Genomic DNA, 27,730 nt, shown 5'->3' on the forward strand with positions numbered 1-27,730 from the left:
TCTGCGTTTGGCTTTGGGGGCCCCAAGATTCGGTTGGGAGCACAAAACAGTGCGAAGAAAGTTTTTGCCGCTTTTGTTTTGAACGCTTGGTTCAACAACGACCAGCACCGCGCCGACCGTTTGGCAGCTGTTGGGCGTTGGGTGCTTTTGACCACATAGAGAGGATTTCTTCTCGCGCTTCGATTCATCTCTCTGGGCGCGGACGAATCACTAAAGGCGTCATGCCCACGTGTAAACCGATGGCTACGCTTCACACGTTCGAACAAATCCGACTACCACTACGAAGCTTAAGCTGGACATTAGGGTACGGCTTAAGTAATTGTTTGTGAGATTTTTCATCCAATCTGATTGTAACTACAACTGATTTTTATCTGTGAATAGAATTCATGGATATCAAAACTTATAGAAAAGAAAAAGAATAACTTATGAAATGTTATTCAGTAGGAAAATTTTATTTGAAAAGCCTCACCCTACAGTCCCTAAGTATTTGTTATCCATCCGGCCATCCATCTCCGACGCGTTTGGCTCGCATACAGGCATCAAATACAGACAGCCAGGTATTAAGATAGGTGGCTATATACAATAAATTTAGTGCCGTTTTATATGCTCGCAGGCTGAGCGAACTCTTTTCTGTGGAATCTTTCATGGTCAGTGGATGTGGGTTAATGATACCCCTGAAGTGCCAAAATGAGTTCCCGGTTGGGAGTAGCTCAATTATACTGTGACCACGAATGACCCTTGAATTGAACTGCCAAAGGGAAGGCATGGAATCAGAGTGGAAAGGCACAGTACTGGACAGTAGGCAACGATGTATGTATATCAATAATTTTCAGAGCGAGCGAAGTCGTCCCAAAGGCGCCTAAGGGCCGTACCATGTTGCACTGTGCTTTGACCCAGTGTCGACGGTTCATATCAACATTATGTCGAAAACCTCATCAGATTAATTTCATTGCAGACAGATGCTAATCTGAACTGTTATGATGTTTGAACATTTTCGACTCATTATCCTAGTGTCAAAGTTTTGGGATACTATTTTGAATATTCAACTGCATGAGCATGATGACCGTGCACTTTGTAATTGCTGCTCCGTGATTGACCAGAGCAGTCGCAATTGCACAGAGAACCAATGGGGGAGCTTCCTTCATCAGTGCTGCCACCTGGAAAAGTTTAGAGAAAAAGTTGAACCATGGAAATTTGACATGGCATGGTATAGAAAATGAGAATTGAGGGGGTCAAACGCAAAGGGGTGTAAGTGACAAAAACTTAGTTTTGAGAAAAATTGGGGCAAAGATTTTCAATATTTTTTCGCTTCATACAAATTGTATGGAAGATCAAAAAAATCATAATTTTCTATGAATTTTCACATTTTTTATAAACATCGTACAAACTATATCAACATATTGCCGCAAAGCTCGAGAACCAAAGCATTTTTGGCTGAGACTATCTCAATTTTGACTAAAATGTCACTTACACCCCTTTGCTTCTAACCCCCTCAATTAAAATGTCTCTAGAACGTTAAAGAAATTTTTTTATCAAACAATTTTAAGTTTGTGGGGTTAGAAATTCAACAATCTTAATCATTAACTGCTTATGCGAAAAAAATATAAAAATCGAGATATCATGTCTATTTTGTGTGCTTTTAAAATTCTAACCCCGTAAAGCAAGATTTTGTTGAGAAACGTCCTTAATTTTTGTTTTATAACAAAAATATGCTTCATTTCCTATACCATACCGTGTGAAATTTCAATGGTTCTACTTTTTCTCTCGATGACAGCTGTGGTCTTCTCCTCCCCTATGTATGGAAGCATGAGAATTTCCGTCCTCAATGCCCGAGAGTTCTTGTATTTTTTAAATGGTCGATAACGGCGCTGGCCACATCCACACGATCTATCGGGGATGGGAGAGGAATTGATGATGCAATCACTCGCCCACTGCAACTCGAGAACACCTCTGCCCTTATGAAGAGTTCATCCGGAATTTTGTAGCGTTACCCGTATCCTTAGTGTTTAAGTGCATGTCGAATTACTCCAGTGCTATTGAGAAGCAATGCAGTACCGGTTTCGATACAGTTGTTGTTTTGTTTTCTCAAGACTACCATGACAAGGTCCCGCTATTTAGACCCTTCATAGAGAGCAATCTCATTGAAGGAGATTCTTATCAATAGGAAAGCAATTCCTTGAGAAAACAGAACAGTAATACTGTTTTGGCCATGCATCGGAGCCCTAGCCACATCCTTGTCTTGCTTTTAGAATATCACCAGTAAAACTCTTAAAACCCGGGTTTAGCTCTGTCTACAAGACCATTTCAAGCAAGAGAATTTGTTCAGTAATAAGAACTTCCGTGTGTTCCTCTCACTACCATTGTTCACCAGTTCAAGAAGAGCTAGTACATATTTAAACCCCTAACTCGATTTTTCCAGCAGTCAGTTCAGCCTAGAAACGGGTACCGAAGTTTTTTAACTAATTGCTTGAAAAATTGTTTCCGCTGCATACAGTTTAGCTTCAAACAAGATGAATTCGAGTCTTCAACTGTCTGCAAGGTAACATTAATTATGTTTTATTTCTGAGACTGCTGTTGGTAGCGAGGACTAAATACGATGAATCCTTAATTACCACAACTTATTGCCCTAGCTAGAAAAATGGATCAAGCTAGGGCTCTGTTTGGTAGATCTTACACCACAACACACTACGTCAAAGTGATCTACCGTGTACCTTTGAAAGATATGTATTTCGACCTCAACAATAAGATTGTTTTCAGTGTCTCGTACGAAGTCGAGTCAAGTACGAGGCACTGCAGACGGCCTTTTCATTGGAGTCGAAATACGTATCTTTCAAAGGTACAATAAAGTGGTAAATTAGTGTTGCCAATGTTATACAGTGTTGGGTCTAAAAACGTTAGCAAAGTCGTTGAAAATAAATTATTCATTACAAATTGTAGATTCTGCACGTCTAAAACGATTTTCAGCATTCTTATATAAGGGCATTGTATTATTTTCATCTTACTAGTGTCCAGTCTATCTAATTCGATTATAGAGTTTGTGACTTGCTTCTTGCTTCTGTGGTATACAATGCTTGGAAATAAAAAACTAAAAAAAACTTCCTCCTACATCTTGTGTGATTAAACAGCTTTTTCAATCGATAAAATGAGTTTTATTTCATTTACTATCCTGAAGGTTGTTATTGAGGTGCTATAAATTACAAAATCGAGATAAATTCCAAATTCGCATTTATTATTTCAATAATGTTTAGAAAAGAGGTCTTGTATGCGACATTTAGTAGGTGCACTTCCGGTGCAGACCCATGGGACAATAAAAGAAATGCTTGTGCGTAGGCCCATTTATCACCAAGAAAGACTCACTTTCATTTCTTTGACACTTTTTAAAGTAGCAAAATATTTTTTTCACCCCAAAAAGAGGATAATGAAAGAAAGAACATATCAATTGATGGATCACAACCCCATTGGGAATCGCTGCTGGATGCTAGATGACATAGCTGGAAAATACATTTTTTTTAAATGATTCTCAACGCCTTGTGAATTGATTTCTCAGGAAAATTTAGATGATTTCGTAGAAACTTCTCCAAAGAAATGATGACATTACTGGAAGGGGAAGAGTCATTTGGCCGAATGTCACTAGACCGAAAATCATTTGAACGAACGGGTCATACGACCGAATAGATCATTTGGCCGAATAGGTCATTTGGTCGAATAGAACATTTGGCTTAATAGGAAATTTGGCTGAATACAACAACAATGACCTTTTCGGCCAAATGACCTATTCGGCCAAATAACCTTTTCGGCTAAATGGCTATTCCACCATATGACTTTTGGCCAAATGACTTGAGGCCAAATGACTTTTGGCCAAATGGCTATTCGGCCAAATGACTTTCGGCCACATGGCCTATTCGGTCAAATGACCCTTTCGGTCAAATGACCCTTTCGGCCAAATGAATTTTGGCCAAATAGATTGTACGACAATTCCCCGAAAACCAATTCCCCGAATTCAATTTCCCCGAATGTAATTTCCCCGAATGCAATTTCCCCGAATGTAACAATTCCCCGAATGTAACATTTCCCCGAATGGAACAATTCCCCGAAAATAAAAAACCTCTTGCAAACACATCTTCGCAATCGACTGTATGCGTCCGAAAAAAGCAGCGTTCAAAGATACATTCAAGAGTGTCTTATTGGAGATTATCAGCTGAATAGCCTTTGGTAGTATTTGTAGTTCTTGATCCTCCAAGATTACAGTGTTTTCTAAGGAGGCAATGCAATGGTGGATGTGAATCCTTCTTCAAAAAGAATGCATGAAGAATGTGTCCCTTTTTCAGTGGATCTTTCACCAGATATTGAATGTTATTATTCGTTCTTTAATAACATGTATCTGCCAGAAATACGATAATGAGGGATGTGATGCATTCTTTAACAGAAGGCATTTTTACAAAGTAAGAAAATGGTAGATGTGGTCCTTCAAAAATAGGCGATAGCTCGAACTAATGCAAAGATTTTTTTATTATTCTTTATTACCGAGACTTTCAGCCCGAGGCTGGCTCGTCTCGAAATGCAAAGATGAATGAATTGAGAATGAGAATAAGAACTAATCTGATCTCTTATTTTGATGCAGGCGAATTTGGCCAGCATAAGGAAAAAAAAATATAAGATCCCTTATTACGCAATATGTATTGAATGTATTATATTTAACCGAAAAACATTTTCCCGAATTCATTTTCTCAATATAGCATTAGGCGGTCTGTATATTTCGCAGTGTGATTTTCAATGGATTCTACCTTTTTCAGAATGACCTTTGGAAAAATGCCGTTTTTTAGAATGTTATATTAAACGAATTGGCATTTTCTCAGATAAGTGTGGTGTAATATAACAGCAGTTTTGAAACATATAATTGCTTCATATCAATCATTTATTATACCTGGCAAGCGTGCTACTTGCTTAGTAAATGAATTATCCCCCCATTTTTGCTTTATTGCTGACAGAATTTCTGTCTCGAAAGGCCTTAATTTGAAGAAGGCATTATCTCCTTCATTCTCATTACACCAGACAGACGCGATTATTTAAAGAAGGCGTTGTTTCATTATTTCACTTTATTCCAGACAAACTAATTCATTTAAAGAAGGGGCTGTCTATCTTCTTTGCCTTATACCGGGCAAATGTGTTCATTTGAGGAAGACATTATCACTTTCTTTCCCCTAATACCAGGCGATGCTATCATCTAAAGAAGGAATTATCTCCTACCGTCGTCTTATACCGGACAGACGCGTTCATTTTAAGAAGACGTTCCCTTGGCTTTAAACCGGGCAGATGCGTTCATCATACCGAGCAAACTTATTAATTTAAAGAAAGCATTATCACTTCGTCTTATACAGATCAAATAAAGAAAGCATTGCCTTCTTTCAGCGCATTGTCTTCATCTTCAATGCCTTACATTCTATCTGAAACATGGGCTGTTTTTCAACTTAGTGTTCTATTATTATTGCCACAGTTATCGAAAGCTTTCCGGTACCCACCAGTTGCATGAATGTCTTGTGTAGCAAGTACAATAGTTACACTGTGCACAAGGCGCCGAAAATGCTTCCCACCCTGAAGCATCTTAGGCTGCACCGAGAATCGAACTCGCAAGCTCCGGATCGGCAATCATAGGCCTTTACTCGCATGACTTACGTAATACCCATCAACTTGTGCCGCACTAAAAAAAGAAGGGAGATGCATTCGGGGAATTGTTACATTCGGGGAAATGTTACATTCGGGGAAATGTTACATTCGGGGAATTGTTACATTCGGGGAATTATTATTCGGGGAAATTGCATTAGGGGAATTGTCGTACAATCGGCCAAATAACCTATTCGGCTATTCGACCAAATTAACTTTCGGCCAAATGACTTTTGGCCTAATGACTTTCGGCCAAATGACTAAAGGCCAAATGAATTATTCGTACAAAAGACTTATTCGGCCAAACGACTTATTCGGCCAAATGACTTATTCGGCCAAATGACCTATACGGCCAAATGGTACATTGAGCCAAACAACGGCATTCGGCCTGATGTAGTATGATCACAGAAAAATGTCAAAAAACGGAAAAAATAGAAAGACTGCACATTAGTAGTTGTGAGATAAAAATAATACAATGTTCTTATATAGGATTGCTCAAAAATGTTTTTGATGTTAATTTGTCAGAACTTGTCCAAAACAAAATTCATGATTCGTGGAGCAGTATCGCACAGAGTGTCGTATACTATTGCGCCGAAAAACATTCCGCGGAATTTTTTTCGCGGTACGACATTCCGCGGAATGTACTAAATCTCCGAAACACATTTCACGAAATGTACCTTCCCACCGAAAGTCATTCTGCGGAATACCATTTGGCGGAATTCATTTAGAACAGCGGTTCTTAACCTGGGGTACATGTACCCCTGGGGGTACCTTCGCTGTTCCCAGGGGGCACCTCGGACAAAAATGCGTAATGGCGGATGTATAAAAGTTTGATTCAAAACTTATTTATAAAGTTTTGATTATTGTTATTCTCAAAGAGTATATTGTGCATATTGTGCATGGCGATTAGTAAAGCAAAGATTTCTGAATCCTGTATCCCAACCATAAAATGAAGGGATGGCTCAGTGTATGGGACAAAAAATCAAAAGGTCAAAAAGTCGAAGGTATTTAAAATTGTAACAGATTAAATAATATGATTCTTACCATGCTTCTGAACTAAAATCTTGAATCTAAATGTTCGGAAAGATATATTTAAGAGACATGAAGCACTTTCTCTGAAAAGCTCAGTAGCATTGTTGCAAGAGGCTCGGAAGCTTCCTTTCAAGATGCTCGGAAGCCTCCTTCCAAGAGGCTCGGAAGCCTCCTTCCAAGAGGCTCGGAAGCCTCCTTTCAAGAGGCTCGGAAGCCTCCTTTCTAGAGGTCGGTATGAGGCAAAGGGACGAAAGAATGCCTTCTTGAAATGGGCACGCTTGCTCCGTATAAAGAAAAGAAAGGAGTTGATAATGCCTTCTTTAAAAGAACGCGTCAGCCCGGTATAAGGGATACCTTCTTTAAATTTATTCTAGGAGACCTTCCTTAGCCGTGCGGGAAGATGCGTGGCTGCCAAGTAAGACTATGCTGAAGGTGGCTGGCTTCAACTTCTGGTCTAGGAAATTCATCGATTAGAAATTTTCTCGACTTTTTTGGACATAAAAGTTTCATCGTGTTAGGGCCCATGTACGCTCCGACATGTTGTACAACTTGTTGACTCCGCCCCCAAGAAAATTTGGCTCGGTCGGAGTTAAGTCAGACCGTCTGTGGCCAAGATGTACGACTGTTGAACAAAACAACTTGCTTCGACCGAGCCTTAATCTCGTTCTATACGAATGCAAAAAAAATGGTAACTTGGCTTCAAAACCTCGCAGGTAATAATAATTACAATTATTGTAGAAAAATAGTAGAGTAGAGTGGGGCAAGAGTACGCACTTAGTTTTCAATCGATCATGTGGTCCTTAAGAAGCAAGCTTATGTATATCAAATCAATGTCGATGATTCACATACTCTTTCTATATGATACCCAGCGAAAAAAATATTGAAATTATTGAAATTCGTTTTAGAAGCATCCTTATTGCAAGACACGTTAAAAACGCAATCTTACCCCACCGTGGGGTAAGAGTGCACATCGGATGGGGTAAGAGTACGCATTTATCCAATCATGTGCCGTAAGTATATATTGACACAAATGAAAATTAATAACATTTAATTCATATTTAATGACAGTATATTAGGGAATGTTTAAAGATTACGTAACTCGTAAAGAGCGAGGGGGTCCCAGGAATGTGAACTTTCATACGACAAACCATTGTTTTTTATATACAAAAAAAACTGCAGAAGTAAAAATATATCAGGTTTGGCGTGGCGTCAACAAAGGAATTTTCCCTAAAGAAAGTCTACCAATCACCAAACGTAAAATTCGGCCATTTCGTCACCCCTTCCCCATATCTTACATTTTTTGTATGAATCCTCTAAAAATTGTATGGATCGTCATACATCTCGCAACCCCTCCCAGCTAAGCGTTGCGTAATTTATGGATGTTTCTTTTGATTAAATGAAATTATAATTTGAATTAAATAGTGTTTCCGGACTAAGTTTGGGTGTACAACAAGTCTTAATACAATTTCATTATTTCGCTTCAGTGCTTTGTTCGCTAACTCCTTTCTAACATCAAATTACTTCAACTTATCCTTCAAATTTGTGATAATTTTCTTAGTTGAGCATCTTTAAGCTTTGAATTATTATTATTTAATCAGACTAAGGCCGAAGTGGCCTGTGCGGTATATAAAAGTCTTCTCCATTCGGCTCGGTCCATGGCTACACGTCGCCAACCACGCAGTCTACGGAGGGTCCGCAAGTCATCTTCCACCTGATCGATCCACCTTGCCCGCTGCGCACCTCGCCTTCTTGTGCCCGTCGGATCGTTGTCGAGAACCATTTTCACCGGGTTACTGTCCGACATTCTGGCTACGTGCCCGGCCCATCGCAGTCGTCCGATTTTCGCGGTGTGAACGATGGATGGTTCTCCCAACAGCTGATGCAATTCGTGGTTCATTCGCCTCCTCCACGTACCGTCCGCCATCTGCACCCCACCATAGATGGTACGCAGCACTTTCCTTTCGAAAACTCCAAGTGCGCGTTGGTCCTCCACGAGCATCGTCCAGGTCTCGTGTCCGTAGAGGACTACCGGTCTAATTAGCGTTTTGTAGATTGTCAGTTTGGTACGGCGGCGAACTCTATTCGATCGGAGCGTCTTGCGGAGTCCAAAGTACGTACGATTTCCAGCCACTATGCGTCTCCGAATTTCTCTGCTGGTGTCATTTTCGGCAGTCACCAGTGAGCCCAAGTACACAAATTCTTCTACCACCTCGATTTCGTCACCACCGATGCAAACTCGCGGTGGGTGGCTCACATTGTCTTCTCTTGAACCTCTTCCTATCATGTACTTCGTCTTCGACGTGTTGATGACTAGTCCGATCCGCTTAGCTTCCCTCTTCAGTCTGATGTAGGCTTCCTCCATCTTCTCAAAGTTACGTGCCATAATATCTATGTCGTCGGCGAAACCAAATAGCTGGACGGACTTATTGAAAATTGTACCACTCGTGTTAATCCCTGCTCTTCGTATTACCCCTTCCAAAGCGATGTTGAATAGCAAACACGAAAGACCATCACCTTGCCGTAACCCTCTGCGGGTTTCGAAGGGAATGCCCCTGAAACTCGAACTACGCACATCACCCGATCCATCGTCGCTTTGATCAACCGTGTCAGTTTATCCGGAAAACCGTGTTCGTGCATTAGCTGCCATAGCTGGTCCCGATCGATTGTATCATATGCGGCTTTGAAGTCGATGAATAGATGATGTGTGGGCACGTTGTATTCGCGGCATTTCTGCAGTACTTGGCGAATGGCGAACACCTGGTCCGTGGTGGAGCGTTCGCCCATAAAACCCGCCTGGTACTGCCCCACGAACTCCCTTGCAGTTGGTACTAGTCGACGGCATAAAATTTGAGAGAGTACCTTGTAGGCGGCGTTCAGCAATGTGATTGCGCGGTAGTTGCTACAATCCAGCTTATCGCCCTTTTTGTAGATGGGACACACGACACCTTCCATCCACTCCTGCGGCAAAACTTTCTCCTCCCAAATCTTGGTAATGACCCAGTGCAGCGCTCTAGCCAGTGCCTCACCACCGTGTTTAAATAGCTCTCCTGGTAGTTGGTCAACCCCAGGGGCTTTGTTGTTCTTCAGCCGGCCAATCTCCTCCTGGATTTCCTGGAGATCCGGAGCCAGTAGAATTATGTCCTGCGCGCGTTCTCCCAGGTCCATCACCATACCGCCATCTTCGACTGCCACATCGCCATTCAGGTGTTCTTCGTAGTGCTGCCGCCACCTTTGGATCACCTCACGCTCGTTCGTAAGAAGGTTCCCGTTTATGTCCTTACACATATCAGGCTGTGGCACGTGGCCCTTACGTGAACGGTTTAACTTCTCATAGAACTTTCGTGTGTTATTAGCGCGGTACAGTTGCTCCGTTTCTTCACGGTCTCGATCTTCCTGCTGGCGCTTTTTCCTCCGGAAAATCGAGTTTTGTCTGTTCCGCGCCTGTTTATATCGTGCCTCGTTCGCCCTCGTGCGGTGTTGCAGCAATCTCGCCCATGCTGCATTCTTCTCTTCCACTAACTGCTCACATTCGCCGTCATACCAGTCGTTTCTCTGATCCGGGGGCACCGTGCCAAGTGCAGCGGTTGCGGTGCTACCAATGGCGGATCGAATATCTCTCCAGCCATCTTCAAGAGACGCTGCGCCTAGCTGCTCTTCCGTTGGAAGTGCCACTTCCAGCTGCTGCGCGTATTCTTGGGCTAGTCTACCATCTTGTAGCCGCCCAATGTTAAGCCGCGGCGTCCGACTTCGACGTGTGTTGTACACCGTCGAGAGTTTTGAGCGCAGGCATACTGCAACGAGGTAGTGGTCGGATTCAATATTCGCACTGCGGTAAGTGCGGACGTTCGTGATGTCGGAGAAGAATTTACCGTCGATTAGAACGTGGTCGATTTGGTTTTCCGTTTCTTGGTTAGGTGATCTCCATGTGGCCTTGTGGATATTTTTGCGGGGAAAGAAGGTGCTTCGGACTACCATTCCGCGGGAGGCTGCGAAGTTTATGCATCGTTGGCCGTTGTCATTCGATACGGTGTGCAGACTATCCGGTCCGATGATCGGTCTATACATTTCCTCCCTTCCTACCTGTGCGTTCATGTCACCGATGACGATTTTGACGTCCCGCAGTGGGCATCCATCGTATGTCTGCTCCAGCTGTGCGTAGAACGCTTCTTTCTCGTCGTCGGGTCTCCCTTCGTGTGGGCAGTGCACGTTGATGATGCTATAGTTGAAGAAACGGCCTTTAATCCTCAGCTTGCACATCCTTGCGTTGATTGGCTGCCACCCAATCACGCGTTGGCGCATCTTACCCAGCACTATGAAGCCGGTTCCCAGCTCGTTGGTGGTGCCACAGCTTTGGTAGAAGGTAGCCGCTCGATGCCCGCTTTTCCACACTTTCTGTCCTGTCCAGCAAATCTCCTGCAGCGCCACGACGTCGAAGTTGCGGGGATGTAATTCATCGTAGATCATCCTGTCGCAACCTGCGAAACCTAGCGACTTGCAATTCCATGTTCCAAGCTTCCAATCGTGATCCTTACGCTTTGAAAGAAGTCTTATTTCGGCGGGAGATACGAGTTTGACATTGGAACTTGAAGATTCACATGCGTACTCTTGCCCCACCTGTTCCTGCGTACTTTTACCCCACAGCCCCAAAATTTATTCAGGTAATGGTTTTGACTTCTTGGAAAACCAATCGGATTGGTGTTCTGCACCATAAAGTACTCTATACAATAGGTTATCGAAATGGTATAATGTTCACCTGATTGAACGTATATATGGTAATGAAATACTAGTTGCGGAAACACAATTATTTTTAGCAAAATGACCAAAAAGTTATCTAACTCCATGTCTCATTTGTTATTTATTCAAATCGTCCACAATTACACATAATAATAGTTGGCAAAAATACCTGTCAAACTGATGCAGTGCTGCTAGTTTATCTTTTTTTATTACTTTAAAAAATCGAAAACGTACTCTTACCCCCATGCGCACTCTTGCCCCACTCTACTCTACATTCCGCCAAACACCGTTCGGCCAAATTTCGTACCGCGAAAAGTTGCATACCGCCAAATGTTATTCCGCGAAATGTTCAACCACGAAAATGAATTCCGCGATATGGCTTTCGGCTAAATGTTAAATAATCGCACAGAGATCTGGTAATACAATCGACTACGATCGACAAGGTGGACATTTTCAAGCACCTTGGCTTGGTGATTGACTCAAACAGTACTGGAATTTCTCATTTTCAATAACAGATGTCACGCGATGTTTACATATCTGCCCCTTTCAAAATCTATTGAAACGCGAAGGATGAATGGCATGCTATAAAAATCTCACAAAATATTTGTTCCGTGACAGGTCATGAAAGTGTGCGATATCTGCTTTATTTTTGTGTTTATTTTCACTTTCAACTCGGTGAATTAAAGAAGTATGATTAATTTATCGACTAGTCACTATTTTTCGCATGTATCTATTAAAATAACTTAGAAATTTAAATTTTAAAATAAAGCGCAACATCCTTTCATGACTGCCTTTCATGCGAAATTGATCAAAGTACCCACGATTCTTTCATTTGGTCGCCTGAAATAGAAAAAGGCGCTTTGCTCTCTGTCTTATGATGATCACGACCTTTTCCAGTACTGGACTCAAAACTCTCGTGGAGTGCATATGTGGATTCACTAAAAACTAACATCAGCTCGATATGCGGTATATTGTGGAAGGTCTCCAAATTTCATGAAGTCCAGCTTGCGCCAGCTGGAGACGCCTGTTCTCTTCCAGGTAATGTCTAACCGAGGCCTGAGATACAGCTACCGTTTTCAAAATGTTGAATAGTTACTGAACAACTTGCTTTTGGCAACCTCTGGTTTCGTGGTTTCGTACCAACGGGACTGAAGGGGTTAATTCCGCAATTATAATCGCCGTATTAAAACACAGGAATTTGGTGCTGTTTTACGGTCTATTATAATTTTCCTGATGGGGAGGGGTAATTTGTACAAAAATTGTGTTAATGTAATCATTTTTAGTGTAGTATTTATCTATATGTTTGTATGTTCCACATCAGTTTTTGTTAATCTTATGCAAATAAATAATTTTATGAATCGTATGTTTGGACATAGTCAACTTACGTTTAGTCCCTTTATGATCGTTCGTAGTTTGTCAGTCGTAGTCTGTCTTGTCGAAATCTGTCTGTCGTGTCTACTAATTAGAATAGAGTTTGGATTTGTTCAAGGGAATTCACTTATGTTTCATACCGTGATTGTGCACTTTACAGCATAAGTAGATTAGGGTTAGGTTGGTTTCTGCTACTTGGTGGAAAGAATCTAGGATTTAAGTTCATTATGTTAAGGAATTCATGTTTTCATAATTTCATTATCATTACCTAGTACTAAGCTTGTAAATAGATTGATTGTAGCACTAATAGTTATAGGGTAGTTAAGTATTATTTATAATTGATTTAGGATAAGAAATTCACACGCTGTCTTCAATTCAATTTAGTGATTTGTTTTCCTTTCTTCTGTTTGTGTTCTTACCCATCCGTACAGCCGTTGATGTTACCTGTCACGTCGGTCCTCATGAGTGAATAAGGTTGCTGAGAAGAAAGATGCGCGCTGGCAGCTATACGCTAGCCAACAGTCGTCTTAATTGTCTCGTACTTGACTCGACTTGTCAAATACGAGACACTGAAGACGCCCTTACTGTCGAGGTCGAAATACGTATCTGTACAATTAAGTGGTGGAATTAAATAGGATTGTACAAACTCGTGTTATGACAAGTGAAGACACTTCACTAAAAAGGTCAAAATAATTTTCTTAACACGCTGTACAATTTTGAATGTTATAGTTAGCAATTACGAATTGTACGATCGTAATGTAATGCTTATGCTCATTCCCATGAATTAATTCTAGAATTCCAGGAATTACCTACCCATGAGATCTCATTCCTCAATTTTGAAGAATTTCCTCCCGAAATGCCTCTTCTAGATTCCCTCAAGAAACGAATTCCGGTTTGTTTTCTTCACAAATTTCTACTTTAAAAACTCCCTTAGAATTTTATGTATGCACACCCAGAAATGTCTTGAAAATTCTCCCAAAAAACCATTGATGAAGTTTCGTTTAAAGATCCGGAACGAAGGACGAATTTCTGGAGAAATCTCTGAACAAGGTGCCAAAGAAATATTCCAGAAGGAATTTATAGAAGAATTCATAGAGGAGCTCCTGGAAGGGTTCGTGAACGTTATATGATAATTGAATTGAATAAGGCTGTCACCGTCCCCCTCAATTTTTTATTACTTAACCGGGGCATACAAAATTTTATTGGAAAAATTAATAAAATATTGAGCTTTCCCAGAAAATTCTTTAAGAAAACTGAGGGGTCGTTCAACAATGATGTCACATGTTTTAGGGGGAAGGGGGTCTAAGATTTTGTGACACTGCATATACTAGGTATACAAAAAAGCGTGACAGAGGGGGGATGGGGGGTCTTTTTTTTTTACAAGGGAGAATGCATTTACACACTAACCCAGTACACGTGCATTGTAGTTGCCAAACTACCACACGGAAGTGTACTGGAGTATCGGACTCGACCATAAGGTACACCGGGGCAAGTTGAAATGCGGGGTAAGTTGAAACGGAAGCTGTAATTTAGATCAGCAATGACCGAATGCCCTGATTATTTTTTTCAACAAATTACTCCCCTAAGCGCACCTTCTGACTGCTATATCCGTAAGATTGCAGCTACTAAAAGCCATCCCTACCATTGTTTATTTTTCGCTCTTTGCAAAATTCGAAACAACTTTTTGACGTGCCAATGAAACAAGTCCCAAAATAATGTTTGGAAGTGTTTTTTCATCAAATTTTCACGGTAGGTAAGCATTCAATGTTGAATAAACATAATGATTATGAAAAATCGATGGAAGATACGTTTTAATTTTTGTATTTTGGTAGTTTGATATTACTCCGCATTTTCAACCCATCGGGGCAAATAGAAATGTGTGGTGCGGGGCAAGTTGAAACAACGATTCAAAACGTCACCCTCGCAATTCAAATTTTTTAGAATTCAACATGGTCCGTAAATGCATTCGGAAAACAAAAATTAATAGAAATTTGGACCTTGAACTCTGAAAATTAATTTAATAAATTTCTGCCCATTCCGTCGTGAATGCAACCCTCCTACAATCTCCACTGAAGAATAGAATAAAAAGGGGCCATGTTTAAGCTGCACGGTCTAGTTTTGAGATTCTTAGCCTACTTTGCCCTGCTGTGAGTACTGGCTTTCAAAAAATGAATCATAGAGCATGTACACATTTCGTTAACTCCACCTTTGACTTCCTCAACCCCCCTTTATCCAATGGTTAATTAATGTGAATTTATGAAGAAGCCACAGCCGAATTAATCAAAGAAAAGAGTATAGAGTATCAAAATCTGGAATGTGACTTTTATGCGAGTAAATATCAAGATGAGACAAGTGGGATTTGATTTTCAAATTTCTAGAACAAAGCCTACTATTTTATCAGGGTTTTAGGAGACAATTTTAAGCTAATTTAAGCAAAATCGTCAAAAATATACATAGGACTCTTATGCGAATCTTGGCAGTATAGTCACCTTTACAACCTCGTGCATCTTGAGTCACACTGAGTACATATATTTTGTTTTTGATACGGTACAGTAAGCTTATGTCTATATACAGCGCAGTGTTTCAACTTACCCCGATATGCGGGGCAAGTTGAAACGGAGCATACAAAAACATAATTTTAGTATGCAAAATAATTATAAAAAAGTTCGGTAAGGTTGCTTATTTTTTATGTATAATTTTTGGCCCGAACTAGCAAACACCGCAAACGGATTCAAAATTTATCAAAGGGTGATTTTTTTACAGCACTTCAAAGTTCAACTTTAAAAAAACCGTTTCAACTTGCCCCGGTGTACCTTACCGGTAATACCGACTAAACTCCCTTGGGCTCCACCATCGTTTCCCCCAGGAACTACCTCCCAGTACTACTTCTGGGGGATGGCAGTACTAAACGCACTCGCTCATTATCGCTCACACAGGCACCCGTCCCATGCGAGACTGACTTGGGTGCTCGCACACCATTCACACCATTTGAGTCTTACTTGGATGCTCTCCCGGGCGCTCCACTGCCATGCCTCGAGGTGTCAATAGCGGTAACTGCCTGGGCCTACAGATATTACGCTACGACACTCCTGCCTCAGCACGAGCAGATCAATCACACCACTGCCGAAGCAGACCACACGCTACCCTGCCGAAGCAGGGACACTCCCCATGCACCACATGTGCACAACTGTAGGTGTGTGGGTACAACCCACTGCTACCCTGCCGCCGAAGCAGCTTCTCCAAAGACCATTCGCTCCATGTGACCCTTATTCGGGTGCTCACTCTAACACTTCACTGCCATGCCTCGAGGTGTCGATAGCGGTATGTAGGGACAAATCAACGATACTACGCTACGACACTCCTACCTCAGCATGTGCAGTCCATACTCAGACTTCTGCTGCGCTTCGAGGTGACAATACCGGCGACGCGCTATGACACTCCTGCCTCAGCACAAACAGATCACTCACTCCGTGCCGAAGCAGCTCACGCGCTACCCTACCGAAGTAGGGACACTCCCCATGCCAATTGGCACTCCCTGGGCTTGTGCTTTTGAAGCGGCACACAGTCGCTTCGATAGAGTCTGATTACGGGCACTTGTGGTTTTTTGGGAGGGATTTTAGCAGAGCCCACTGCTAAATCCCACCACGCCCTAGGCAGGGAGGGAGGTCTGAAAATATCAAAAAGTAGTGGACGTCATATTTGAATCGTCCTTATGAGTTTTATGATTTTATCAATTTATCAATTTATCCATTTATTTTTTATACCACCCCCTTCATTATCCAAAGGCCAACATTCCAAATGAAGGAAATCATATTTGTTACTGTCCTACGCGTACGCGTTAATTGTAGAATACGTACGCGTTAATGTTATCTTCCTAGACTTGCGGTAAGATGCGCGGCTACAAAGCAAGACCATGCGGAGGATGGCCTGGTTCGATTTCCGATCCAGTCTAGGGAATAAAGGTATCATCGTACTAGCCTTATGACATCTTCTTCTTCTTATTATTGGCATTACATCCCTACACTGGGACAGAGCCGCCTCACAGCTTAGTGTTCATTAAGCATTTCTACTTAGAAACCTCGCTACGAGGCTCCAATGTCCCAGTTGTTGGATGTAATGTCAATGAAGAAGAAGTGCGTGTTATTGTGAGTAGCGCTTTAGCACCGTATCTAATAAAACTGGTCAACAAAGTTTTTGAAAAGAATACAGACCCATAATTTCACTACTTTATTATTTTGCATCTGTTTTGAAAATTAAAAATGTATATAGAAATGAAAACATTTGGACTTCATACTGTTTTGTTGCCACCCATATCCTATAAACGTGTCAATACCGTTAAGACATTTTCGAGTACGAGCGACCAGAAAAGCAAAGAATGCTGTTTGAGTCGCATACATAACGAAAGATAAGGATAATTATAGCAGGTAACATAGTAATAAAATGTTATGACTGCATAAGCCATATTGGTGGAAAGAAGTACTCTATATTTGGCTAATTTTGAACTTTGTATTGCAGATATCATTCTGATTGTTTAATGATGAAGAAATATGCGCATTTGCACGCTTCTAAGTGTAGGCTCTATTCCGAACAATGCTATATGGTAAATGCTTTTTTAAGCTTTCATACAATTTGTACACGAAAAACAATTAAAAAACTTTACAACCATTATTCTCAAAACTGAGTTTTTGTTACTCACTCCTGTTTGCATTTGACATCTCCCTAATCCTAATTGCTTTCCATTGCGTTGATATATCTGACAATGAAAGAAACTCATCTCGGTGTTACTTAGTAATTCGATTGGGGGGAAAGTCTCTAGGAATGCTTTCAAACGTTTCTCCTGAAACTTCGCCGGATATTCTCAGGAATTCCCAGAAGTTTGGGAATTCCAGCATGAATTTCTTTGGAGATTCCTCACAAAAATTTATTTAAAAAATCATCAAGGTGTTGCATCGAAAATTCTTTCAAGCATTCTAGGAATAAATTATGGAAAACTGCTTTAACATTATTAGCGCATTTAAAAATAAGTGACACATTATGCATTACACCCGGGTCAAAAAGGGCCCCATCTTTAAAGTTGATTTACGAACAAATTTCACATCTTTTAGAGCCAATTTGAAGGTATGGATGTCGCTACGGGCTGATTTTTACAAATTGGTCATTCTGGTTCCCAGGAATCGGCTTTGAATGAACATAGATTCTTAGGCCAATTTTTGGCGTGATTTTTACCTTTCGAAAAAAATAAAATAATCATACATTTTCGTTACAATAATCCCAATACAATTTTCTATTCCCATGAATAATCACAATTCCTTGTTATTCCTCGGTCCGGTATCCCTCCGGAAGATCCGGAACATCCGTAAAAATGGTCAATTAATAAAACTCATCATAAAAGAGCTTGGATTTTTAAAAGCTGTTTAATATCCTACTCTAAGTAACAAATGATTGTCATGACCCATTGTGGGGAATCTGAGTGGACTGCGGTGGCCGTTGGAAGATCCGAAAGTACAGTAGAAATCTCATCCACAATACATGCAACTCATTCTATAAAAGAGCTTTTTCTCAAATCTTTCTATTGCAGTAAGAAACGAATGTTGCGACCCGTTACCATTTACCTATGTGACTATCGAAGATTCTCCGGAAGATCCGTTAAAAAGGTCAAATAAAATAATACATACTAGAAGATCGAATTTTTTGCAATACATTTCTGAGCCAAAAATCTTGTAAATAATGAAATTCATAGTCACTAGAAATTGCTTTTTATAGAATTTCACTCATACGAACTCCAATAGTTACATACTAAAAAAGGAATAAATATGTTTGATTTCATAACATTACATTAGTATATGTATGACATTCTATGACTCATGGAAGAAAATTATATCATATAAAAAAATATTTTCCAGTTATTGAGATGGTCCCTACAAACAGCTTCGCATGGATTTTCTATTCCACATCTCAACATTTCCATGAGTCTACAGTCCCTTCAATATCGACTCATGGAGGGTTGACTGTACTTGATTTTTCCATTTATATTCAAATTCATCATTTAAATATTTCAAGTATGTAGTCCTTTCTTTCATTCCATGTTCTAGAATTGATCCCTGGGGTCAAAAATGGGCAAACCTAAAATTAAAACTTCTAGATGATTTACTATATTGACCATCACTACGTTTTTTTTATCGGTGCAGGCCAATGCAATGCACCATTATATAAATTAATACTATTTTTATTACGGAAATAAAAAATTTCCTTTGGTTGGATCTTTGGACAATTTTTGCTTAAAAGATTCATGCATGCAAGATGATAGATCATGAAAAACAAACTTTTATTTGAATCATAGTTATAATATTTAATATTTATGCGAAGGTGGTCTATATTGGCATTCGAAAAACAGGTTTAATATATGTAATACTAAGAGCATCACAATTAATAAAAAAAAAGTGAGGAGTACCGGACGAGTCCGCGACGTTAGGCATAAGGGCGTTAGGCATAATGTACGCCCAGTCAACACCAAATTGTATATAAGGCAACTTAAGATGCTAAAGTGGAGGGTTTATACGTACATGTTGTATGGGGGAATACCTATATCGCCTTCACTTTAGCATCTTATACGGCATTGTATACGATCTTGTGTATTGGGCGTTAGGCAATATGGACGTTTGGCTGTTTGGCATAATTCTGCCTTTTTTATATCAAGGGCTGTTCTTTGGGACAAATTATGTCTAACGTCCTTAGGCCCAATGTCCATTATGCTGAACGTACTTATGCCTAACGTACTTATGCCTAACGGGGTATGCCATGAAATAACCAAGAATTGTGATGATTCATGAAAAAAACAATGAATACATTCTATTGAAATTATTGCTACAAAAATGTATGAGCATTTCCAAAGTTATTCTTCGAAAGGCAAGAAATCACGCCAAAAATTGACCTAAGAGTCTACGTATCTTCAAAATCGATTCCTGGGAACCAAAATGGCCAAATTTCAAAAATCAGTCTACAACATTCGACAACCGCAGAATCCATACCTTCAAATTGGCTCCAAAAGATTTAAAATCGGTTCAAAAATTAACGTTTGAGAACTTTACGAGTTGCGGTCATTTTTGACCCGCCAATGCACAATGTATCTTTTTTTTGTTATGGCGTTCCTAGAGGTCGCCGCACCACCCAAAATTTTTCGTTTCGTTGTTTTTCAAATATATTCAAAATTTCAAACCTCTATCACATTTCGTAACAAAACTACAATCTCTGGAGCAGCTGGAAAGGTTATGGATTTTTTTCAACTTCTATTAAGAGTATTCTCAGAAATTCCTTTAAAATAACCTAATAAAAAAGATCCTTTACAAATTCCATTAGAAAGTATTTCGGAAATTTATTCCGCGAATCTTTTTTAATTTTTTTCGATATTTTTTCAAGAATTCCTTAGGAAATTTCTTTAGTGATTTACTTTGAAATATCCTTTGGAAAATGTTACATTTTTTTTTTAATATTCATGAAAGAGAATTCCAGCCTAAGACTGGTTAATTTTTGAGCAGTTACTTTAAAAAAAAGGAATTTTTATAATTCTCTTTGCATATTTTTCCAAAAATTCTGAAAAGAAGAACTTTTTCGAAACTTCCCTCAGGAATTAGTTTAAAGCTTCTGCCACCAGAAATACCTTGGAAATTTTCTTTATAATATTCTTTTACGAATTTCTGGAGAATTTCATCCAATAATTCTTTGTGAAATTCCTTCAGAAATTAGTTGAGAAGCTCCTTCAGAAATTCGAATGGAAATTCGGACAACCCATTAGGAGAATCTTTGAAAATCCCTTCGGAAAATTACTGTAAATTACGGAAAATTATTTCGAAATTTGGATAAGATTTTTGGTTGGAAACAATTACAGGCCGGACTCGATTATCCGGAGTGTTGAAAAAAATTTCACTCCGGATAATCGATCCCTCCGGATAATCGAGCCATTTTTGTTGTCACTGAAAATTTAAAGTTTGCTCAAATAATCTTTATTCTAGTTATATATAATCTAATAAAATATCCCGTTGGTCCGTTCATGGGTTCTGACTACCGTTAGAGGTCAGCGCCGATCCGAAAATCGTCAACGACGGCGTTTGTCATAATTTTGGTCGGCGAAGGCTTGGCGATTTATTTATTACGTTCGTAACGTAAAGTTTTTTTTTCAGGATATTTTTAAGACATTAACGGGAGAATCTTTTTATTTCGCCGGAAAAATCTAATGAACTGTCCCAGAAGTTTTTCGAACTTTCAACAGGAAATGCTTTAAAGTTTTCACCAGAATCTCTATGAAATTTTCACGAGAAATTGTTTAAAGATTTGCCTATGCCACCTGCCCGGTGCACGCTACGATTTTTTTTCTCGTCGAGAATTTTCCTGAGTTTCCTCTAAACAGAATTTCCTTGTGATTTTTTCAAGTTTCACAAAAATTGTTTCCAACGGAATTTCAACGGGATTTTTTTCGGAATTTCTTTGGATCCCTACGTGAAATTTTTTATGTTGTCCATTAGTAATTCTTCGGAAATTCTACGAGAAAATTTTCAAAAGACGAAGGGTTGTTTGGTTGAAAATCATTCGGTGGAAAGTGGAAAGTCGAATACCACTTGGGCGAATAATACGTTAAGCCGAAAGCTAACTTGCCGAATTACATTTGTTCAATACGGTTATTATGTGGAAAACGGTTTGACGGTACAACCAAACTAGTCATTTGGCTGGAAAAGCCATATGATCTAACAGGTCGTTTGATCGAATATGCCTTGTCGTCGAAAATTCCATTTGACCGAAACAATAGTTTGGCAGGAAGGGCAATTTGGCCGAAAATGTTATTCGGCCGCTCGGATTATATGGCAAAAACGTCGACCCGTTCGGCCAAACGCCATTTTTGAACAAATGATCTGTCAGAGTAAACCGAGGAGTAAACGTCTTTTTCGGCCAAATGACATTTTTGGCCAAACCGATTTCGACCTTATGTCACCTCGTCCGACCAAGCAACATTTTCGGTCAAACGATTTTTTTTCGGCAGCTCGGGCAAACAACACTTTCGGCCATATGTTCATTACGGCCAAATGGGCCTTTTATGGCAAACGACCATCTAGGTCTTTTTGGCTAAATTACCTATTCAAATAGACGACTTTTCAGCCAAATGACCTGTTCAGCCAAACGACATTATCGGCCATATGACTATTTCGACCAAATGTCAGTCGAATTTCAGATTAATGACATATTCGGCCAAACAACAAATGGCCCTTCCCCGTCAAAACATTTGATTTCAACGTGAAATTCTGTGGATTTCAACAGGAAGTCTTTGGAAATTTCCGCAGGTAATTCTTTGAGATTCCCAAAGGAAATTCTTTATAATTTGCTTGGGAAATTTCTGGAATTTGCACCTGGTGGGCTTCGTGGCCGTGTGGTTAGTGGCGTCATTCGTCTAAGCGTATTCGCAAGCCATAGAGTGGGAGTTTGATTCCCGCCCTAGTAAGGAGAAAACATTTCGAGAAGCGGAAAACGCTCCGCTGGTTCACTGGGTGCTGTGTGAATGTTCTGTCCGTTATCTAATGCTAAGTGTTAAGTATTCAGTCTGTGCGACCTTTGGTCAAAGAAGGTGATCCTGTCTTCTTTTCTTTTCATTCATTTCATTTATTTAGTTTACATCTAAACAGATAACACTGAATCAACAATTTGACGCCACAATTTTTTCTTTTAAATCCTACAAAAAGATCTTCCAAAATTTTTTAGGAAATTTATTTAGAATTTCACCTGTAGTATTTTCGAGATATCGAAGGAAATTCTTCAGAATTTTTAATGAAAGTTCTTAGTTTTACGAAAAGCTTTTTCGATTTTTCAACGAAAAATTGTATGGAATTTTCAAGAAAAGTAGCTTTTTTCAGGGGAAATCCTCTGGAGTTTCAACGGGATTGCCATAAACTGTCGGCGGCGACGGCGCATACCTCTAACCACCGTGTGGAGGAACATCTAAATTTTATCGTTAAGCATCAAGAGTTTTCAGAAGCACTTGATGTTGTGGCTTATACAAGTCATGGCCTTCCGAAAATTCCGGAACGTCCATGAAATAAAACAAAAAAATAATTAATTTCTTCGCATAGCACCATTTGAAATTCTAACATAGGAATTTATTTCATTTGATTCATTCAAACTAAGGCCTCTGTAATACATAAAATTCATCTACATTCAGCTCGGTCTGTAGTTGCACGTCGCCAACTTTGTAGTCCACGGAGGGACCTCAAATCGATTCACCCTCTCTGCGCACCTCGCGTTCTTGTCCCTTGCGAATCCCTATCAGGAATTATATTCACCGGGTCATTGCCCGACATTCCCCCTCTCCCCCTATGTAACACTTTTTGTATGAAGTATCTAAAAAATGTGTATGGATTGTCAAACTTCAGGAAACCCCCCTCCCTCTCTAAGCGTTACGTAATTTACGGATGTTCCCTGAACACAAGGATTTTTCAGCGCCATTTGTTGTTACTATGAATATAGAACTGGTGTTTTAATCCATACATGGACCACCGTTGGTGAAATAATTATTTTTTCATATAAATATTGAGGCTGTTCACAAATTACGTAACGCTGGAAGGAGAGGGAGGGGGTCAGGCCGTGCGTTACGATTCATACAAACCAATTAAACCTTCCATATAAAAAGCGTTACGAGGAGGAGGATGGAGGTCCAAAATCTTCGGATTAAGCGTTACGTTATTTGTGAATGAATCAATTCCGGATATTCCGAAGGACTAATTGGTGGCTTTGAATTGAAATTCATGAAATGACCAATTATGAATGTTCTTGATTTCCGTTTCCTTAGGGTTCTTTCACAAAATTCGTAACGTTGAATTTGATAATTTCGTTACCCCACCCTCCCTCTCGTAACTTATGGAAGGTTTATTTTTTTACGGATCGTAACGCTTGGTCTGACTTCCTTATTTCCCCCAAAGCGTTACGTAATTTGTGAACATTCCCTTCGGGAAGATCCATTAATTACGTAACGCAAAAATTTGCCATTTTCAACCCCCCTTCCCCCTGTGTCACACTTTTTGTATGAATCATTGCAAATTTTTGTATGGATTGTCACACTTCGGGCAACACCCCCTCCCCCTCTAAGCGTTACGTAATTTATGGATGCTTCCTTAAGAAGGCGAGAAAGTTACTATGATGTCTTGCACATATTGGATACGTTAAGGATACACAAAAATAAGATTTCCATTTTTCTAAGATAGGTAAAAATATTACTCAGGATAATCGAGCCATTTCTCCGGTTAATCGAGCCTCCGGATAATCGAGTCCGGCCTGTATATAGAATGCACAAAAAAATCTAGAAATTGATTTCCGAAAAAAAAAACTTTTGCATTCTAGCCACAATGGCTACCATGAAATAATGCTTATTCTAAAACTGTTTTCTATGAGAAAACAGGTATTGAACACCTTTTCAGCAATAGTGAACTGTTGACAAAACATTTGAATCACACGACCTCTGGGAAAAAGTAAAATTTCAAATTATTTTCCTCGCGTAATTTGAATCATTTCTGATTTTATTGTCATGGTTGTTTCAGTAAATTATACAAGCCTCATACATTTAGGCGAACCAGCCGTGGGTTGAAATTATAGATCGGTAGCGTAACAATTTGTTGGCAGAGACATGCCGGCATGCCAAGATCTGCGGCGGCATGATACCAAAATCTATTGGTGGCAGCGGCATGGTGCGCAGTCACACACCTCTATTCATCACTATTGAAAAGAATCAAAAAAAATCATTTATAGAATTCATTTAAATGAAAAAAGCTTTATTCCAGATTATTTCTAAAAAAAAATCTCTGGCATCTTTTCTAATTCCACGAAGCAAATCAACAAGCCCATAGAAAAAATTGTTATTATTCTTGAAAGTACAGACCCAATTCAATTTTGGCAAAACCATTCGATGTTGGCAAATTTTGTTTAATTGCTTGTAAACCGTGTAAATCCTATAATCCATAATAAACTAGTTAGACCCCCAAACCGTCGTAAAAAAATCGTAAAAAATCGCGTTGCAAATTTTAAGGAAAAACGCTTAGATTTCAAAATCCGCGTAAGCAAATCGTTACAGTGTGTCTATAATAAGTGAAGAAATGTAAAATATCATGAGGAAACATTCGATTTTTGCAACATTCGATTTTGGCAAAACAAAAGTTCCGAACGTGTTTTCAATATCGAATGAAGCTGTATATTTTTTTTCGATTTTGAATCGAATCTCGAAAATCTTTAAAACACTGAACATCTCTCTTTTCTATCAGGGTTTCTGTACGAAAACTATTTTAATTGAATTGGTCCTTACAAAACTCAAATTCTAACCCTACTAGAAGCATTCGTAGATGATTTTCATATCTAAAATTGATTTGCCAGTGTTTGAATGGATTGACACCATCTATATTATATAAATGAGATTTCTATTGCAATTTCCTCGGTCGCAAAATATTCTTTCCTCTATCATCGCAAATTCATTCAAAACTTACCTTTTAGAGTTCAAGTTTGGTAGACTTCAATGTAGTTATCTATGCTGGAGACTTTTTCTTTTTTGCTTTTCAAATTCCCACACAGATGAGATGAACTGTTCACTACTACCATTCAATTTCCAATAGCAAATCACGGTGTCGCCGTCGTCGTCTTCGTGAATAAATTATGATCTTCAACACTTTCTTTCACTTCAACGTATCTTTATTCCGCCCTACGATTGACTCTGTTTTGTTTGTGCGGCTTTTCTCATAATTTCACTGTCACTCTTTCACTGTGGGCTCTTTGGGCGTCTTACAAAAAAAAATCTTCGCTTGATCTCAACCTTAACCAAGCATGACTGACACAAACAATTCCAAGTAAATAAAGGTCACACCTCAACGAAGTCGAATGCTTCAAGTAAGTATTTCACATCAATTATGTATCAATTGGTATCTTCTTATACTAGAGCTAAAACCACCAACGATACGACCCATCAGACTTTTCACTCCAAAGCCACATTATTGTTGAACTAGGGCTGGTGGCTGATCTTTTCCTCCACTGATAATAACCACTCTCTTCCTACAACAGTTAATTAACTGTTAGTCGGTGGAACTATTCACAACACTCCGCTCGGCACACCATTCTTTCTCCGCGGTTATGGTGGTGTAGATTTCTCATGTCATGGTAAATTACATTTTCGCCGCCGCAGAAAACGTACCCAGACAATTCTATTATCTTTGCGCTTCGTTTGCCCTCTCACGCCAAATCACGCGGCACCACGCCGGAAATTTCAGATTCCCAAACCAGCACTGCCGCTGCACAGATGCACATCGAGCAAACGGAAGCCGCGATCATACGAAGAACCACTTGTGCACCCTAAATCCACGCTTTCAACCAATCAATGAAGTAGTCACACGCAAATGGGTTTTATTAGAAACCGATTATGCTCCACCCAAACGCGCGCGCGCACTCTATAGCAATAATTTGTTGCTGGAACACCTCGCGCTGATCAAATAACACTATACTTGGTAAAGGGGGCTCACCGCTTCAAAAAACATCCACTCGGTAACGTTAGGTTCGTTTGACTGTCTGGTTGCAGTTCGGTGGCGTGCGCCAGAACCTCGTCCAACGGAAAGCGCGCTGGGTGATAAGCGGCGCCCCACGATCGTGCCGAGCCGCGGCGTAAAGCGCGAGAGTTGCGGCACCGCGAGAGCCAATCTGTATGATGCCGGTTCGAGCGAAACTTGGCTTTTGCCTAGTTTGCGCAAAGCGCGGAATGCTCTCTCCATGACCAAGTTGACGCCGGAAAACAAACTGCGGTGCGCCAACCACCACAGAGGCTACGTATACGGCGGCATTCCAAGAAGATCGTATTGCGGTAAAACAGCCATGTGCATGCAGCGGTCAGCTGTTTTATGTTTATGTTTAGCCCGTTGTTTTTCTATCCACTACGTTCTGTTGCCTTATTTGTTATGCTGTACAAGTAAAAACGAACTCGTAGCGCTCTGGCGCGGGCCGAGTGGTTCATAAATGTTGCGATAGTGGTAATGGTTTTGACCGGAGAAGCTTTAGAAGAGTTTATTACTTTGCTTTTTATTAGATGTTTGAATATCTTGAAATGTGTGACGCGCTTTTTTGTATGACGTTATAAAGTGTTGAATAATGTTTATCTTGGGAACCTGACCACCTTTGAACTGAGAGCTGTTATAGAAGCTCCATTTTTGGCATGACATAACTTTGAAACGAAAGAAAGTAATATTTTCCCAGGGAAAAAATAGCCTAATATATGTACTGTCAGGGCCGGATTTAGACGGAAGGGAGCCCCGGGGCCGACAGCTTGTGGGGGCCCCAAAATGTGCAAAACAGGTTGATTTTGGTACATAATATTTGTGGGAGCCCAGGGCCACGGCCAATGAACACTAAGCTGCGAGGCGGCTCTGTCCCAGTGGGGCATGTAATGCCAATAAGAAGAAGAATATTGAAGGGACGTAAAATGAATACGACGTAAAAAGATTTTTTGCCTATATTTTTATTGTTCCACTTAATTCATGGATCTTTGAACAATTTTAAATATCTATATACATAAAAATGAATTACTGTCTGGCTGAACCTTACACCCAACCGGCGGTTGATAGATTTTCTAACAATTCTGTATAAGAATCTACCAAAACCTGTATAAGAACTGGGCATATGCGAATATGTTAGATTTTTATACAAAAAATGTAAGAAAAGCTTACAAAATTGTTAGATTCTTATACAATATTTGTATAAGAATCTACCAATTTCGCATATGCCCAGTTCTTATACAGGTTTTGGTAGATTCTTATACAGAATTGTTAGAAAATCTAACAACCGCCGGTTGGGTGTATAGACTCGGAAACTACTGAACCGATCGACGTGAAAATTTGTATGCAGAGGTTTTTGGGGCCGGGGAAAATTCTTA

At 39.9% G+C, this 27,730-nt stretch overlaps 1 protein-coding gene and 1 long non-coding RNA gene across 2 annotated transcripts in view; both read right to left on the minus strand.

Moving 5' to 3' along the window:
* LOC134224959 (myosin-IIIb-like) overlaps window positions 1–26,361 on the minus strand; it is a 411,175-nt gene extending 384,814 nt beyond the window's left edge. The window contains exon 1 of the mRNA XM_062704650.1: window positions 25,308–26,361. The gene's annotated coding sequence lies outside the window, so the exon portion shown is untranslated. The remainder of the gene's footprint in view (window positions 1–25,307) is intronic.
* Window positions 12,822–13,295, minus strand: LOC134220487 (uncharacterized). The gene is made up of 3 exons (XR_009981920.1): window positions 13,067–13,295; window positions 12,939–13,007; window positions 12,822–12,882 (listed from the first exon to the last, which is right to left on the minus strand). It is a non-coding gene; the product is annotated as an uncharacterized LOC134220487 (long non-coding RNA).
* Window positions 26,362–27,730: the final 1,369 nt, after the last annotated feature.

Source organism: Armigeres subalbatus, chromosome 3 (assembly GCF_024139115.2).
Source record: "Armigeres subalbatus isolate Guangzhou_Male chromosome 3, GZ_Asu_2, whole genome shotgun sequence".
NCBI classification, from domain to species: domain Eukaryota; kingdom Metazoa; phylum Arthropoda; class Insecta; order Diptera; family Culicidae; genus Armigeres; species Armigeres subalbatus.